The 11,971-nt window shown below is 39.9% G+C and overlaps 1 long non-coding RNA gene across 2 annotated transcripts; it reads left to right on the top strand.

The window, feature by feature from the left end:
* Positions 1-4,142: 4,142 nt before the first annotated feature.
* LOC310895530 lies at positions 4,143-8,818 on the top strand. 2 transcript variants are annotated; one of them, XR_014580762.1, is made up of 3 exons: positions 4,143-4,662; positions 5,278-7,489; positions 8,186-8,818. It is a non-coding gene; the product is annotated as an uncharacterized lncRNA (long non-coding RNA). The 2 variants fall into 2 exon arrangements; XR_014580763.1 differs by lacking the exon at positions 4,143-4,662 and adding an exon at positions 4,673-4,694.
* The last annotated feature ends 3,153 nt before the right edge of the window (positions 8,819-11,971 follow it).

The raw sequence follows: 11,971 nt of genomic DNA, 5'->3' as shown, positions 1-11,971 counted from the left end.
AGTAGACATTCATGTCTACAAGAACAGAGAGTCGGATGGCAAATTGCAATGACAAATGATGCAATATCTTCATTATGTCCCTTTTTAGTATCCAGAAGAGTTAAAAATTTTAATTGTAAACTCATTATTTGAAGGGATTTGTAGATCTCTCTTGAGGTTTGAAACTGAGAAGTCAGAAATGCTTTGTGAAAAATACTAGAACTGAAGATTTCTATCCTTTATTGATTATCTGCAAAAGGTCATGTTTCTGCATACTGATTATTCGTTTTCACAAGAGCGCTGGCTGCATGGCATATCACTTTTCAAGAAGAGTATGTATGAAGGCAGAAGATTTTGATGAGTTTATTTATGGAAATATTCTAGATATATACATTGTATCATCCTGGGAAGATTTGGGTCCATTTATTATGCATTAAGATGTAGAAACTTTCCACGAGTTTACTGAAGATGGGTGTTATTTGAGAAGCAGAAATTGAGTTTCTGGAAAATGATATTTACATGCATTATTTCTAAGGATTTAGTGCATTTCTGAATAGGCCTGGTCTGAGACAATTTCTGGCAACTGAGCATTGTATTTAAGTACTATTTAAGTAATAGTCTGTTCAAATACATGATATGTTTCTTTGGAAAAGTCACGTTTGGGTTAAATTCACCTTTAAATTGGTTATTGGGAAAGAAAGCGTTCTTATACGAGTAAACACAGCAGCAGCTGACAGTCTGTTTATCACAGCCTATTTGGCCTACTATGGATCATTCTGTTTTTACCTTTCCAAATCCCTGCACCAGCTGACTCTTTTTTCTTCCTGTTTTACATACCATTTTGAGCCTGTCATCCCTCTTCACTGAGGATAATATCTGGTCCTTTTCCTTGACTTATCTCTTCTCCTCTATTCTTCACACTACACTTATGATTCCACCCTCCAGATGAAAGTAGTCCTCCTTCCTAAACTTTCTTTTTTAACCTTGGGAGGAAAAAAAAAAAAAAAGAAAGGAAAAAAAAGAAAATAAAAAGAAAAAAGAAAAAAAAAAAAGAAACAGAAGACGGGGGTGAGGGAGAATGAACTGTTCTCTTAGATCTGTCAACAAATATCTACAAATGGGGTGTGGTGTGTGTGTATGCGTGTGTGCAAACAATAACAGAAGAAGTATCAGATGTTGTTCAGGGAGCACACCCAAGCCTGACCACTATCTGCAGTGCGTTCACTCGTGCTCTTAAGCTTCCACAGTTGTTGCTGCATCAGATGTCAGAGGGTGTATCCCTGCCTGTTGTCTTAGTATCTGCTTGTGGACTCGCGGTCCATGAACTAGCCTCATCCCTTTCTGAACTCATTGAAAATATCTTCCTCCACATCTCTCACAGCAAATTTCAGAAGGTTGTTGTCACTGTATAAAAATACCTTATAAAAGATTTCTCTTATGAAAGAAAAAAATCTTTTATCTGTCCAAAGCTCATGTCCTACTAACCTTCAAGGAGTGTTCCTTGGTTCAAATACCGCAGGTTTGGCTGGTAGGAATTCCACATTCTTCTTACAGCCTCTGTGATTCTGTAAACCTTCGTTCATCCATTCATTCTCCCCCTGTCCCATTTCTGCTGTACAGTGCAGAATGCAGTGAGTGTATCTAACAACAGTCAGGTAGAGCTGTGGTTGGAAATAAATTATATTGACAGATAAAAAGAGTACACTCCCTGCTTACATATATCAGTGCACAATTACATTTGAAGACTGGGCCTTCAGTGAGAGCTGGATACCTTTTTTTTTTTTTTTTTCTTTTGAATTATTTCGAGGGAACAGCTGCTCATTCCTTTGTCTGTGAAATGTCTGTCATGTTTGAGGCACTGAAGCAACACAAATAATTTTAATTCAGAGGTGCAAGTGCTGACCTAAAAGCAAGCTGAAGGCAGGAAATCTTGGGGCAGCTCCTATATGATAGTGTTCACAGGATGCCCTGCATATCTGCTATTACTTGCTTGGAGAAGTAAGAAAAATCAAAGCTAAATATTATATTGTCCCTAGCTATTCAGCATATTCCCCTGGAGTGAAGCTGCTACCTTCAGCAACCAGCATTTACTACATCTTATACAGGATAGCAAACTAGCTAGCTGCTTCCAACTGGTGGTGTCACTGCCCAGGAGAGAGGGAGAAAGGAGGTGGCTGTGCACAGGAGGACCTGCTGAGATAAAGACCAAAAAGATGAGGACAATTAACCTCTGACATACAATGTAACATATTATGGTCATTGCCAGCTTAATTGACTATAGTGGCTGCATCAGGAATATGCTCTTACACGTGCATAAGTCTTGTAAGGTTCATTTGCAAAATGCCATGTATTTGCATTTTCTGAGAGTAATTTGCGTTTCAGTTCCCCAATCATTTTCAGACAGGTGAATGTTAAAGAAAATTCTCAGGGAACAAAATACTGAGAAGATTTAGCACAAGAAAAGAAAAAAAAAAAAAGAAAAAAAAAGAAAAAAAGAAAAAAAAAGTATTCTAATCGTTTAAATGAGGATGCAATTCTTATCAGGTCTTAGGAAAAAAATTCCTGATGGGACTTTCCAGTGACTGGTACAAGCAAGCACATAGCATGGCAGCTTACAGCCTGAAGACCCAGGTCCTCTTTCTAGGTCTACCAATTGCTTCATCTTGTGGGGCAGGTTGTTTTGCTATTTATCCTGGGGATAGGGAGGAAAGCTTTGCACACACCGATATTCTGTACCTGAGCACACACAAGCTCTGTAAAGCTGACAGACACAGAACATGCTTTAGCAAGCAGGGAAGAGTGGGTTATTTGGTGCAAGTACATAGAAGCTGGCACAAAAAGGACGTACTCAGGATACCTGAGTAGGTATTTCTTCAGATTCATCACCACTAAGAAGGAGCCATTGGCACTTCACTGCATTATAATACAGTTTCAGATCATGGAGGTAAAAACACCACAAAATGTTTGGGATTGCTGTAATCGTCCGTTTTAATGGAGTGGCCTGCCACCTGCTTCTCTGCCCATGTGTATGGGCTGTTGCTGCTCCATACTTCAGCACACATTCATTCAATAGAGGAATGCTGGTATGGCAGGCAGCTAGGACTCTATTGTATGGGTCTTTACTGACATTCCACTCTGTTTTCTCAGGCATTTTTAAAACCATCTCCAAACAGATCAGCTTGCCTGCATGTGTTTGGTTTTGTTTTCTGCTTTTCTCAAAGAAAAAAAAAATCTCACACCTTAATGAGACACTAATTATATTTTCCAAATACAAACATGCACACACAGACATATATGATATTTGTATTTATATATATATATGTATATACACGTATAAAAGTGACAAAGAGATGGGATGAATATCAGCTTTGGAATGAAACCCTGCTGTAATGTTGACTCCAGAGAAAGACTTGTGGGGCAATTAAATGTTATTTTTGCTGACAAAACTGCCTTGGGAAGTTTCTCTGCGCTGCCCTGACCCAGTTGCTGCCCCTCTGCAGGAGCTTGCCATCTCCTTGACAGTGGCAACACGATTCTTTGAGGAATGCTCTGTGTCTGAGGCCCTTAAGACAGTCCAGGACAAAAAGAAAACCTCCAGGAAAAAAATAAAAATAAATAAATAAAAAATAAAGGCATTTGGGGGTTTTGTAATTGTTTGTTTGTTTGCTTGCTTGCTTGCATTTTAACGCAGATCACCTCGCTAATCTGTTCCACGAAATGATCCCACGAGCAGTTGTGCTGGCACATTTAAATGAGCGTGGCAGCAGGCAAAAAGGGCTGAAGGGCAGTGGAGGGAGGTCAGGCAAATTTGAAGCTGATTTTGCCACCAAGGAACACGTACCATGCAACTAATCCTAACAGCTCTCTGCAGTGCTGTACCAGAACTTCAACTCCTCTAAAGTGTTTACTGTATTTGATTCATGTATTTCACTCACTAAATATTCTAGGTGTGGGTGTATTGTTTAAAAAAATGCTTGTCTTTTCTTTTCACTAAAGCATACTGACAAGCAACTATTCATTTCTTCCAAAATAGAGTGTCAGACAGTGAAATGCAGCTTTAAGCTAAAAGATTTTTATTTATTTATTTATTTACTTTTATGTAACATCTTTCTTGTCAGTGGAATAAACAACCAGCATGTATTTCCAGCTGGTGCTCAATTCTTCCTCATATCTGAGTCATCCCTTGTATATCATTATATGAGTAGTATTGTTGCTCTTTAAAGTATGTGGATTGTTGGGTATTTGTTTCCTCAATGAAGCAATTTTATTTTCCCCTGAGATAAATAATTGTGCATATTTTATTTATGGAAAGCACAGTACTGAACATGCTCACACCAGTTCAGCAAAGAATATTAGTGTCTGCTTTACTCCAGGAGTATAATTTCTGCTGCACTCATCAGGGGCACTATTTACCTGCTGGGAGGAAAGCATGCATCTTGCTGGATTATATCCAAAATGTTCAGAACCTCACAAAACTGAGCTCACTGCTAATTGAAGTTACTACATACACTTCAGCAGGTGTTAGCCACTGAAATACCATCAGAGATCTGGTCTGAAGACCTCCTTGGAATCCTACTAATCCCCTTTTTAAATCACGTTTTACAGTAGTCCATACACAGCTGCATCCTATTTATGTTTCTAAAAGCAGCCTTTTAACAGTTTTAATTTGTTTCCTTTAAACTGGTAAGTCACGGTTGGACTTGGTGATCTTGAAGGTCTTTTCCAATCTAGATGATTCTATGATTCTATAACTTTATGGTGTCTGTGTGTTTTTCTATTATGGAAGCAAACAAATGTCTCTGTCTGACCTTCTCTGTTCTAGTCGGTGTTGGATATATTTCTGTTACACCATAATTTATTTATTTTTCTCTAAAGCACTCACCTTTATAATCACCATGAATACTGTAGACATCTTGCTGTTCTGTTCCTCTGATATTTTTTCTTACCCTTCTCTAGATCCACTCACTTTCTAGTTTTATCCTTTTCAAATTGTTGTGCCCAGAATTGTAAACAGTATTCAAGGTGAAGGTACACTCTCTGTTTACATTATGATACATTCCTAACAGCATTCACTTCCTTTCTTAATACAGATTCTTGTTTATTTAACTTGAATCTCAGCTTCCATCAACAGGTGGTTTTCATCAAGGAGACTTTTTTTTTTTTTTTTTCCCCCTCCTGCAGGCACATCAATTTAGAACTGATCAATCTATAGGCAGTTCAGTATTTGTTGTCAGTCTGTTTCACTTCATATTCTTTGACTACCAGCTTTTTGACTTGGGTTTAAATGTCTCCTCTCAGGCCCTTCTCAGCACGAAGGTTCAAATGTGGAGAAGCACTGGTACTACACCTTACAGCAAATCAGTGCTGAGTTGCTGTCAGATTTACCGTTCTCTGTATACACATCCATCTGAGGTGGTGATCCTATTGAAAGTACAGGTAACTCCCTTTCCCCTTCCATTCCTTACACAATGCATATAGATAAACAATGAAACTAGTGGAAGCTCTACAGATAAAATCCTCCACATCCCCACTTTCCTGCAGTGCTCCAAGAGGAAGTTCCCCTAACCAGGAGTAAGGGTAAGTGCCCCGTTCAGACACACGGCACAGTCTGTGGTCCTGAAATGGTTCTTTTCTGTCTTGCTGTAACAATGCCATTTTCTATTGTTTGCAGGCTTTTCTGTATCCACCTTCACTTTTTTACACAAATATCGATGAATATACTTATTTTGCAAGTCAACACCAGCCCAAACTGAAAACAAACTGCTTACTATAGTCAACGCTGGTGACAACTGAGCAGTTTCTAATCAATTATGTGACCCTTCTTTCTCACCCCACAACTGCATAGCTGCCCCCAGGGACATTGTCAGGAAATGCACAGCAGGTGGGAGATCTCATGTGTCATCTCCTACAAACGAAGGCTGAGCAACTCCTTACCCAAGCTCAGTCGCAGATAAGTACCCTAAAATTAGCTGGGCATTTGGCAGCAGCAGCTGTATGTAGTAATGCACTGCAGCCCAGGCAGTGGCAAGGCATAGAAACAGATGGCACAGCAGAAAATATGGGTGTTGTGTTTGCAGACTGGAGGCCTCCCCACTTCCTTCCTTTATTTTCTTTGCTGAATTTATTGTGGATAAAGAGGGATTCCCTTTCTGCCCCTCTTACTGCTGCTTTTAGCCAGTTTTTCTGGAACTTCTCTCAATTTATAATTGGTCTCTTCTTCTTTTCTGGTTTTGACCTTCTTTCTACTAGAGCCTTTTCCTTCAAACTGTACTCATACATTTTTGACTCATCTCCATAACACATACTTTACGTGGCAGCAACCAACACAAAAGTACTGTTCCTATAGGTTTTTGCTTTTCATGAGGAAGGAGGGGAGTGTACGTATTAGCATTCACCTCAAAGGAGTCATCAGAAAAGTTTTAAACATTTACGTCAAAGAATGTGCATGGATGTATGTTCAGCAACAGCAATGTTAGCAATGTCAGAATACCTGGGGTATTATATATATTATATATATATATATATAATTTTTTTTTCCTGCCCAATGAAAATCAGCAGGCCAGTGGGAGACCAGTAAAGTTCTGGAAAATTTTCCATTTACTTCTTTCAAAATCATGGTTGAGAATTCCTTAGCATGTGTCCCTGAGCTCTTTCAGACACAGGGATCTCTGGATTCATGACACCCATTTATTTTCTTCAGTAGCAGTATTGTATAACACTTCTGGGGGAAGAAAATTAAAAGTAGAAAATTGTTGTGATTATAACGACAAATTTAAGAGCAGATTAAGTGGAAGTATCTAATATGTCTCAAGGTGTAATGGAACTGTGGTATACTCTGAGGTAAGTGCTCTGTGGCCTCCAGGATACATGGGAATTTTTTGCTGTTTCAAGTGTAGCAGAGCCATCCCCACAGGACATACCAGCTCAGGGAGACAAAAGTAGGCATTTCAGACAAGGCCTCCCACAGCTCTTCTGAAATTTAGACACTCATCACTTCCAAAGAGTTGGTGGTCTTCCCTCAGCATAAGCCCTCTCCTCAGGAAGCCCAACTGCAGTGTCATAGCTAAATATTCTCTGGGACCTTCTTCATCTCTGCCCTACTGTGGTACAATTTTGTCCACTGCTATTCACATCTTGTCCGTCCGTCCGTACAAATCTCCTCACCCTTCTTAAGAGCCTCTCTGTATTACAGGTTTGTAAAGCCCCTCTGGGCTCTTACTCCCTTTTGCTGGTGCTGATCCATCTCTCCTGATCTGCTGGCCATACGCCCACCACAGGTGCTTCACAGCTCCTTTATCAACCCTCCTTCTTTTGAAGTCTTCCCCCTATAAAGCACAGAAGTTAGCAGGTTCACCTGTTTGGTTGTTCACCCTGTTTGGGGGACCCAAACTGAGACAGGGATACTCAGAAAGCCTGGCAGGAAAACCACTGAGCAGCAAAGGGCAGCAGAAAAGCATTATGCAAACCTCCCCATTTTCTGTGCTGCCCATAACCTCAACAGAGTATAAAGGTAATTTGAGAACAGGAATAGATACTTGTGTAAGTGCTCATATTTTTTATTTTTTTTGCCTTTATGAACTTAAATTTATGTTTATTGGTAATAAATTCATTAAAATTCCCCCAATTGATACTGTGTTGCTGGGGACACCCTTTCAATTCATTCTGGGGCCTCCAGTTTACCAATGCAAAAGTGTATAGACAAAGGCAGGGGCCGCACTCTTATTTTCATGCCTTAGCTTTCCATAAGTACTTTTAACCTATAATAGCTATGGATACAAGCCCTGTGCACTTGTAAACTAGATGACAAACTGAACAGTGCTTGTGCTCACATACTCCTGACAAACACAAACCACAAAATCCCCAGGCATTCACCAGCCTGCTGAAAATTGTTATGACCTTCACTCTGACATGGGATAGAGTGGCTGGGGGCAGAAAATAGTTGCTGATCTGTGATTGCTTTTGAGGCAGTGAATCATAGTCATGTTATCCCAGGACAACAGAGTTGCATATCTTCCAAATCACTGAAAATTTCAATTTCAGTCCATGGGTCATGTTGCATGGCCTGTTTTGAAGAGTTTTTACCTGTCTTTCATCTATTGGAAATAATTGAACCGCAAACATTAGACCCTTTGTGGTTTTCCTTTGTAGTTCCTGCATTCTTTACTTTTAATTAAAACCTGGAAATAAGACTTACGTTGCATTCCAGGATCTTCAGCATGAAGATGTCATGTATGAAGCTGTATGCAGTCGAGCATGGACACCAGGGACTGCAGCAATGAGGCATTGTTTTCTTGTGAAGAGCAACCCTAGTAAAGTTTGGGGAAGAAATTTAAAAGTGTTTTCTTCCTGTTTAATTTAGGAGAAAAATTGAGAATTGTTACTTCTCAGGAAATGCTAGGGGTGACACTATTTGCTAATGCTGTGGCATACATAAAGCAAAAATTTACATCTTTCCCAACATCTGCCAGAGTACACAATGAGCGGAGAGATGAAATATACTTAAATTTATAAGCATAGGTACACCTTAAGGAATAAGATATCAAGGTATAAATGCTTTCTGTTCCTTAGGAAAAAATATTGGTGCAATCATAGGCTGTAGGAACTAGCAGTTCTTCTGAAACTTAAAAGAAACTTGCTTTTTGGCTGTAAAATATGTATTATTCATTTTGCCCAGGTTAACTTTATTTTTCTTTTAAAGGAGCTTTGACACTTGAAACTGGCATTCATGAATTTACTGTAAATCTCTGCAATATTAACCAGCTGACAAGCTGGTTGTAGAAACTGAGAAATATGACCTGCGGAATAGCCCATTTAAACAGAAGCATGAGGAGTTAGGGTTCAGCCTACTTGCAAGCACTAAATAAGGTACTCAGACACCTTTGCACTGCCTGTCTACAGACATTGCTCAGTCCCAGTGTCACAGTAGGTCTTAAGTAGGTATTAAAATATTTTCTATATAAATGCAGTTATTTCCTCTTTTTTTTTTTCTATTTCTTTCCTAAGAAACTAGATTGAAAATTAGAAGTATCAAGTATAAATTTCCTGAGGATAATCATTTGAATACAAAATTGAATTAGACCTAGCCATGTTCTAACCCACTTTGTCTATCACATGCCTTTAAGCAAGTAAATTTTGCTAACATAAGTGCTCAAGAAAAGTTTCAAAATTTGCAGTAGAGCCGGTGTATTTTAAGGCATTTGATGTTTTTTATGCAGAAAGCCTCTGACCTTCCAAAATCCTTTCACACATCCTTAGCACAGAGACCAGGCAATGATTCAGGAAATGTTTTGGCCACACCTTCTGGTAATTAGGAGTGCAGATGCAGCCATATTACCAGAGAGTTAATATGTTCACTGCAAATTTAATTTGGGGAATTAGCATCAGAAGGAATGAGTATGAAAAGCAGCCAGGTTGAAAAGCCAGATCATGTCACTGTCTCTACTGGTGATACACTTGCATTATTGTTTCTGGATCATACACATCATTTCTTAACACTGCTGAAAGTGAAGTTGCTCTGTGATTCCTTTGCTGTGAAATGCTGGAGAACCTGGCCATCTTTTTCGACACGTCTCTGGAAGATAATCATCAATTTAAGGGTTTAGAGTTGGCTTTGTAGAGGTTTTCCAATAAGGGCACTATAGATGCACCAACAATACAGTCACTGGGTGGGAAAATACAAAGGACACCAATGAATCCAGTTGCTGCTCTTTCTTAGTTGCAGTAAAACTGTTCACTACTCAGATAAAGCACATCTTGCTTTCCAACCATAACACAGACCTCTCTGCTTCCCCATAGAAATTGCAAGATGGGGCCACTCAGAATCATTCTGGCTGGTTTTGAGTGGAAGTACCTCTGAAACAACACACAGGGAAACACAAACCCACCTCTTTTTAATTTTTTTTTAGTAGAAATGTGACCTGGAGAAAAATCAAGAGCTTGAAGATGACTGTGGGCTGAAAGCTGCTTTGAGCTGCAAGCAAATAGATGCTTCCCAGTGTTTAATTCTTTCTGTGTTAAGGGCTGCATGAGTAAAAAGGGATTACCTCAGAGATACCTCACTCTGTCACCCGTTTTTACCCCTAACATAGAACGCTGAGGCCTATGAATCTTGGCAGACAGCAAAGGTCAAGAGTCTTTTCATATAATAGTTGAAAAGTAAATGTAAATGAGAAAAGGCAAAGGAAGACAGATTTCGAATGGTGAGAGCAATAACCGTGAGTGGGTGAAATTGTCCACCCAAGCAGTTAAAACTGTAAGGAAGTCTCAGGAAACACTGAACAACCCAGACAGAATATTTCAGTGCACATCAGCACAAGTGAAAAAAAGGTTCCAGTGGAGAAAAGCTGAAAAGCTGAGCTCACACTGTGCAGGAGAATGGGATTAACATAATTCATTCACCTTTGAACTTGCAGAGAGTGCACAAAATGAATGTTCCAATCAAAATATTAGAAGATCGTTGCACCCATATGAAAACTCTGTATGTGGGCACCATTTGTTCAACAGTTGGGAAAAAAAAAGGCAAGACATCTGATTGCTCTGCAACAGCCTTTCAAATATCTTTCATATCGATGTTGGAACATTTTGTAGAGGGAATAATTTGTAATGGAATTACAGATGGTTTTAGAAGTGAGGAGAGTAAGGCAGTGATAGCATGCACCAGAGCAGCTTTAATCTCCATAAAGTGCATGGAGGCACACCAGGCAAAGAAAAATCTGTGTATGGCACAAGAAAAAATGCAAAGTCTGACATAAGATTGAACAGTAAGCTCTGTTTAAAAAGAAATTGTGTGATAGCAGATCAGGGAAATAAATGCATTCTGGTATTCAAGAAAGAGAATGAGCTTAGGCAAAAGTCCCCAACAAATCTTAGAGCTGTGAGCAGCTAGCAAAATCCTCATAGATAACAGCTTTGAAGAAAGATCATTTTTTCAGGAAAAACACTGGGCTGAGCCTCAGGAGGTTGGTGTCCTCATTGCTACACTGCTGCACATGCTCTCTGGGACTCTGGAGGGGAAAAAAGATTCACTAAAGATTTTCTTTATAAAATGGAGATAATATTTTCCTTCCCTGACATCCCTTGCCTCATCTATTTATGAGGCAATAACATCTTTCTATTTACTCTCAGCTGAACCTGTCAGGTGTTACTGTGGTAAACTGTGTTCCAGGGACGCCCTGAAGAACAAACCAGCGTACCAGGAGAGACATTCTGCAAACCTGCAGGTTCAGAAGTAGAATACGAGGCCATTTACACAGAGGATGTCTTTCATGGGCCGGCAGGGAGGGTGAATTCACTTAGTTCCTTTCCTGTCAATCTAGATTATTTTATGCTCTTCATGTTGTCAGCAGGTGTATCTTACAACTAAACCCAGGGTTTGGGGGTTTTGTCTGAAGGCCATTGGCAAATATTTAGGGCCAGTAGAGCAATCAAACCTTTGAGGACCTTATCCAGACCTTTAATGGTCCCTTTGACCCTGCCCTGAGCAAACTAGAGGCCTCGTGAGGTCCGTTCCAATCCAACTGACTCAGTGACTCTGTTGTTCCATGAAATGTTCAAACTAAAGAATAAACAAAATTAATGACATTATTTCTGTCCAGCACGTGGGCCCAATGAGGGCCCAGTTTAATGATACGGCTTGAGAGAAAGTAACAGCAGAGTGCTGCTGAAGGAGCAGGTCCAGCCCCAATCCCCAATATCCCCACCACTCCTGCTCCTAGCCATGCCCTCCCACTGTTCACTTTCTTGCGCTTCTGTGAGACACACAGCAAGTCACAGCAGCCCATAAGAAGGCAAAAAGAGGATGAGATGAAGCAGTTTCATATAAGATCCCATGAGCCATTGTAAAGGAAACAGGAGTGATAGCTCATGGTTGGGGACAGAGATGGGAAGGGAGAAGAGAGAAGATGGGGAAGGGAAGAGTGATAAGAAGAAAGAATAGCACAGTTTCCTCCTATTTTCAGTGGTGACCTTGCATGTTAGCTTGGCCATATGGTGA

The sequence above is a fragment of the Anser anser genome, assembly GCF_964211835.1.
Source record: "Anser anser genome assembly, chromosome: 2".
NCBI lineage: Eukaryota > Metazoa > Chordata > Aves > Anseriformes > Anatidae > Anser > Anser anser.
The sequence above is the reverse complement of the archived record's forward strand: the minus strand, read 5'-3'. Positions and strand labels throughout refer to the sequence as shown.